Below are 6,795 nucleotides of genomic sequence, written 5' to 3' on the forward strand. Positions count from 1 at the left end.
GTGTGGGGCGCAGCTGTGACTGGGATGGCGAGCGTGTCGCATCTGGTGGAGGAACATTTATTAAACTAATCATCACACAAGCAAACAAGCAATAACTTAATTGTCAACATGATAAAGGCTCAAATTGGGGTGTAGTGACTTCAGGGGGACGAAGTCGAGCTGAGCCAGGAGGTCCAGCGGGGTGGAGGTAGGGGCCAGAAAGAGAGAAAGGCACTCCAGGCCGAGGGAACAGCCTGGGTGGGGGACCGTGAGGAGCTGTGTGCATGACACGGCAGGGCCAGGTGACACCGGGCTCATGGGCTCTCTGTCGCCGAACCTGGTTCCGTTGTGACACTGGGCAAGTGAGGTGAGCCTTGGACATGAGTCTCCCACCGTCCTTCTAAGGAGGTGGTCTCTGTTGTGTGTGTGGTGTACAATGGCTTCTCGTCTAGGCGATATCTTGTACTTGCTGGGAGCCATGTATGCCTGCCTCCCTCCCTCCCTCCCTTCCCTGGTGGATTTCTGCCCCTGGACCCAGAGCTCAAGACTGTCACCAGGGGAACCAGGAGATGCTGTTGTTATGACAACCCTGTGCTACCCAGCTACATGGGTGCTGCTGCCTGTTGCCATGACGCCAGACGCCCACTCTCCATTAAGGCTCTTTAGGGCCCAGGAAGAAGGACAGAGACCTGGCGCTGCTTCCCAGATGCCTGGGTGGGGGTGGGGCCGATGAGGAACGTGAATCTCAGAGAGGGGCAGGGAGTCAAGGACCAGCACCCCGCTGGAAGGAGCTGGCCTCGCTACAGAAGAAGATGAAGGGCCTCCTCTCTCCCGAGACTCCGGAGGAGAGAGACCACGATGTTGTGTGCCTCTCCCCTGTCTGTTCTAGAATATTCTGGAACACTCCAAAGCATTGTTCCAGAACGCTGTGGAAGAGCATGGAGGGCTAGGAATTTCTGGACAAAAGAATCCCAGAGGCCCTCACTTGGCATCCAGACATCCCTCTCTGTGAGCTTCATGTCTGGGATCCTGGGGCCAAGGTGGACCTGACCTGCTAGCAGCACACACACACACACACACACACACACACACACACACACCCCGAGTGTCTAGGCTGAGGGAAGAGATGAATGTTTAACTCATCAGAGCGTAAATGCAGGAGGACAACTCAGCAGGGGATGAACTGAACAGCAGATTAGAGCAGAGGTTCTCCACCTTCCTCATACGGTGACCCTTTCATACATTTGATGGTGTGGTGACCCCCAACCATAACATGATTTTCGTTGCTACTTCATCACGGTCATTTTGCTAGTGTTATGAATCAGGCCACCCCTGGGAAAGGGTCACTAAAGGGGTTGCGACCCACAGGTTGAGAATCACAGGATTAGAAGGCCTTATGGGAGGGACCTTTCTGGGGAGATAACACCAGAGAAGGAATTAACCATGGACAGAACCAGGTGGTCACAACTCCAGGGAAGGAGCAGCTGGGCAGGAGGCACAGCGCTGCAAAAGCCCCGAGGTTTGGGCTTTTTGGCAGTAACTTCCTGGAGGCCAGAGTGGCAACAGGGGGGTGAGGGCAGGAGGGAGTCAGGAAATGGGCCACATGGGCCGCTGGTTCCGTGAACAAAGTCCTCATAAGAACAGGTGCTAGGAGCAGAGGTTGGTGTCCTCTGAACGTGTATGTGTGTTTTGCTCTCTTCTCTCCACCTGGGACACCTTGCCTTCTCCCCAGACCCTACCCATCCTTCAACGTCCAAGTCAGCATCCTCCTCCTCTGCCCGCCCCGCTCCCACCCAGCCCCGCCCACATGCCCACAGTCCACATGCTGCCATGCTCAAGGTCTGCTCTTTCCTTGCAGGTGGCGGCAGTAGAACTAGCCCTGACCTGGACTGAGCACAGCTACTTGCTGTCGTGAGGGACATGGAGTCCGTTCTGACTCAGATCCACCCTCCACAACAGAGCGAAACACCATCTGCTCCTGCGCCAGCCTCACAACGGTTCTTACGTTGAGCCCATTGATGTAGCCACGGCGTCGAAGGGCTTCCTCTCTTTACTGTCCCTCTACTTGACCCAGCATGATGTCTTTTTCCAGGAACTAGTCTCGCCTAATAACGTCCCAAGTATGTGAGCCAAAAAAAAATTTTTTTAAAGGTCAGTCTCGCCATCCTTGCCTCTAAGGAGCAGTCTGGCTGTCCTTCATCCAAGACAGACTTGGTGCTTGTAGCAGTCCGTGGCACTTCCAATGTGCTTGTCCAGCACCAGAATTCAAATGCAATCATTTGTCAGTCTTCTATATTCAATGTTTGTATGAGTCTGGGTACTTTAGAGAAACAAATCCACAGCAAGTCATGTATAAGAGAGTTTTATGTCAAGATTAAGTGCGCATCAAGAAAACATCCCAACCCAATGCTGCCCAAGCCCACAAGTCCAACATTAACCCATTAACCCAACACCAGTCCACAAAGTCCTCCACCTCACAAAACACACACTATGATGCCGACTGCAGGAGGAAAGCTGAGTCAGTGAATGTGCAAGCATCTCAGCGCTGGCAGGGGTCTCCACACGGCTGCTCCAGCACCCAGGGCTGCATCAGAGTAGGTCCATGCGGCTTCTCCTTGGGGATGTCTTGTAGGAAGTCAATCTTGCAAGCTGAAGCAGGGAACTGCTAAGGCAGCTGCACCCTGGTGCGACCATCACAAAGCAAGAGACCTGAGAGCTAGAAAGGCGAGGCTCACCACCCATTTATCCCTCCGCCTTTCAATTAGCCCCACATGTGTTTATCGGCCAGGTTGGCACAATTAACTAACTCAACGTCCAACTTTCACGCACGTAGGAAGTGATGGAGAATACCATGACTGGGGTCAAGCTCACCTTAGTCCTCAAAGTAACATCCTTGTTTTTTAACACTTTCAAGAGACCTTGTGCATCAGATTAGATAATTAATTCACTAGACACACTCAGAAATGCCTCAAACTCACTACCATCAAGTTAATTCCAACTCATCATCACCCGATGGGACAGAGGAGAACTGCTCTTGTGGGTTTCCGAGACCATAACTCCTTACAGGAGTAGAAAGCTTTGTCTTTCTGCCTGGTGGTTTAGAACTGCTGTCTTTGAGGTTAGCAGCCCAATGCATAACCCATCAGTTGGGAGCCAACAGGACTTCTGTGTTAGACATATAGCAGTTTAAAAAAATTAAGAAAACACTCTTCCCTTGGGGTGTCTCGACCTTGAAGAAAGAGATGTGGATCCCTGATGACTTTTCTGTTCCAAGAAGCCCAAGACAAACTTAAGCCAAATACCCAGAGGCAGGGTGGACTTCAGGCACAGTGTGATCCAGGATATCAAGCTACAATCTCAAGAAACCATTGCTCTCTCCCTCCATGTCTCTGGCAGCCTCAGTCGCTGTGGTACCAAGTGGCCCTCAACAGCCTCAGTGGGCAGGACATGTCTGTCCTTGAACAAATTCCACCCAGTCCAGGGGAGGCTGGATTCCTCTTGCTACTCCACTTCCCCTGAACCACATAGGTTGTTGAAAGACTAAACTATGACGGGAAGAAGAGGGTGGCAGGTCCTGGATGCTGGGATGGAGTCTCCCAAGTTCATGTACATCCCACGTAGAAAAAGTAGGATGCTGAGCCAGTGGGGCTACCTGTGGGAACAGTAAGGAAGAAGTCCACATAGCCCCAGACTAAAGGGTGGGAGGAAAGCCGGCGGGGAAGTGGGGGGGGTGGCACAGGTTGGTGAGGAAATTAGGGGAAATTGGGGGGAAATTAGGTGGTATCCAAGGGCATCAGTGAGCATTGGGAAGTCTGAGCGGGGCTAGACCTTGGCAGAATGCCACTGAGGCTGAGGCAATAGAAAGCTAGTTTGGGGGTCCACGTGGGAGTTGGGGACGACACCCAAAGCAAGAAAACAAAACCCTCATTTCCTGCACGGTGCCAGGTCTCATGGGAGACCTTCCGGAACTGTCCTCGTTGACCTCAGAAGATGATGTCAAAGGAGGCCAGTCTTATTGATCAATGCTAAGGATGGAAAGAACAGACGGTGAGCAGGGAGCGGAAGGTGGGCATGTCAAGGGCCACTGGGCCTACCTGCGGGGAGGGATCAGGCCAGGACATCTTTGCTGAGAAGGAGCCATGAGAGTTGAGAACGTGGGGATGAGATTGGGAGGGTGCTTCTGGCAGAGTTCTCTCGTGTCCGTGCAAAGGCCCTGGGGCAGGAAGGAACAAGGAAGGTTCAGGAAGAATCTAGAGGAACCCAGTGCAACTGGGGCGGGCACGGTTTTGACCAAGGGGCAGCATCGATGGTGGGGTTGTGATTATGGGAGGTGAGATGGTGGGGGACCTTCTCAGCACCTCGAGATGACAGCAGACCCCAGGAGGAGGAGATGCTTGAGACTGGATTCACTTTCTGCTACCAGCCCCCATGGAGAGCCCATTGAAGGGTGCCTGGAGGGGGTGCAGGGAGTTCTGGGAGGAGGTGTTGCAGGGGTCGAGGCATGGCCACAGAAGATAGGGAGCAATGCATGGATGGAGGCCAAAGCGGAGGAAGAGTAAAGATGGCAGCACACAGTTGATGAGGAGGCCAGAGAGGGCAAGAAAGGGACCAGAGAACAGGAGAAAGCCAGGGGTGGTGGTGGTGGGGCCCTAAGGTCAGGCTGTCCGATGGCAGCACGCCTAACCACATTGGGTGGGGGTGGGACAGAAAGCCACAGAGCATGCACTCTCCCGGGTAGGGCTGGCCTGCTGGGGTTGTCACATCATCTGGTGTGATCTGAGGATTAAGAGTGAAGGGGTAGAGTTTAGCCTGTCAATCAGAGGAGGGCCAACGAGGCCTCTGTGTGGGCCTGGCTTTCTCCTGAGAATTCTGGGAACTCTGGTATTTCCTCCTTGCAGGCAGGAGACACTCTCTCTCTCTCTCTCTCTCTCTCTGCTTACTCTCTTGGAGAGTCTTTACTGACAAGGCTCACTCCCTGCGAAACATTTCTGAGAAGCCACATGAAGCTACCCTGAGACAGTCAGAGTTTCGGAGCTGATGGAACTACATGGAGCTCCCTGCCAGTACTGAGATGCTTACAACACCTCTGGATCCACAAGACTTCCCACCCACTGGCCTATGATCGTCCTGCATTTGGCGTCATTGCATGTGTTTCGTGAGTCTGAAGAGGACTTTATAGATTGGTATTGGACATATGGGCTAATATCGGCCTAATGGACTTGATCTGGGCTGGGATGTTTTCTCAAGTTTCAATTGCTCTTGTATATAAACCTCTTTCTTATACACGTGAGTCTCCCTGGATTTGTTTCTCTAGTCTACCCGGACTAACACACCTACTTAGTCACGACTCGACTCTTCTCTACGAATCCGTTTCCAGGATGGGTTTCCCAGGAGCGGCCAGGACCCCACCAGGGCCCAGTACATCTCCCCCAGACTCATTGGAACCCTGATGCTCCCATATCCCACTGGGCCTCTTGGGAAAGAACCTTTAGGAGAATTTCCATGAAAGGTCAGAGCCAGTGTACGCTGGACTAGGAAGAAAAGCCTGGCGATCGAATTCTTAAAATTAGCCAATGAAACTCGACGGGTCACAGTGTGGTCATGGGGATGGCACAGGACTCTGTAGGGGTGAGTTCATTGTGGTGACAAGTTGTGAGCCAACTTTACAGCAGCTGGCAACAACAGTCGTCGAGACAGAAAGTAGAGCAGGGGTGACCAGGGACTGCCGGAAGTGGGCAAAAGATGGCCACACGCCCTGCCCATTCCAACTCATAACAAAGGCCTCACAAACTCACTGCCCCTAAGTCAGTTCCTACTCAGTAAAACTGCCCCTGTGTGTTTCTGGAAGTGTAACTTTTTATAGGAGTAGAAAGTCTCATCTTTCCCCTGGAGAGTGACTGGTGGTTTCAAACTGCTAACCTAGTAGTTAGCAACCCACTACGTAACCCACTACACCAATCCTGTGCAGGGCTCTGAGGCGATAAACCTTGAGGTGAGCAGTCCAACGCTTACCTGCCATCGAGTCAATTCCGACACCTGGTGACCCTAGGGGTAGAACTGTCCTCGGGGGGTTCTGAGATGGTAACTCTTTCAGGGAATAGAAAGCCTCCCTTTGTCCTGCGGAGCGGCTGGTATTTTCGAAAGGCCTTCCTTGCCGTTAGCAGCCCACCGCCACCGGGGCTCCTGGCCATTCCTGTTTTAGGGGGACAGAATTTCTGTTTGGGGCGATAAGAAAAGATCTGGACATGGATAGAGGTGGTGGGTGCACCGTACAGTGCATGTACTTAACACCACAGTCACAGACACTCAAACATGCTTAACGTGATACATTTTGCGTTAGCTATATTTTACCACACAGATATGCAAGTTAAGCAAAAAAATGAAAAACGAAACAAAAAAGATAGGTAGGTGGCTGAAAGACGTCCAGCCACTGTGAAAAACAGTTTGCAAAGCTGGATTGGCCAGCCATCCCGATCCTGGGCGCATCCCAGAAGAGAAGGCAGGCATGTAGACCGAAACCTCATTAAAGTCTCCTCCAACCAGTGATGGGCCAGCGACACACATGGGGTCCGTACCACACCAAAAGCAGATGCTGCCAGGGAGTCATTTCTATCGGACGATGGCCCTGCGGGCAGAGCAGCCCTGCTCCAGTGCCACGCGGCTCTTCATGGGGGCAGACTGCCTCACCTGTCCCCTTCAGAAAAAGAAGGGGCTGATGGGTCTGAGTCACGGTACAGCCCAACTCGAAGTGCGCCCAGGACCCCTGTCATAGGTGGACACACACACACACACACACACACACACACACACACACAC

This window comes from Echinops telfairi, unplaced genomic scaffold, assembly GCF_000313985.2.
Source record: "Echinops telfairi isolate 266 unplaced genomic scaffold, ASM31398v2 ScPeMD7_7457;HRSCAF=8495, whole genome shotgun sequence".
NCBI classification, from domain to species: Eukaryota; Metazoa; Chordata; class Mammalia; order Afrosoricida; family Tenrecidae; genus Echinops; species Echinops telfairi.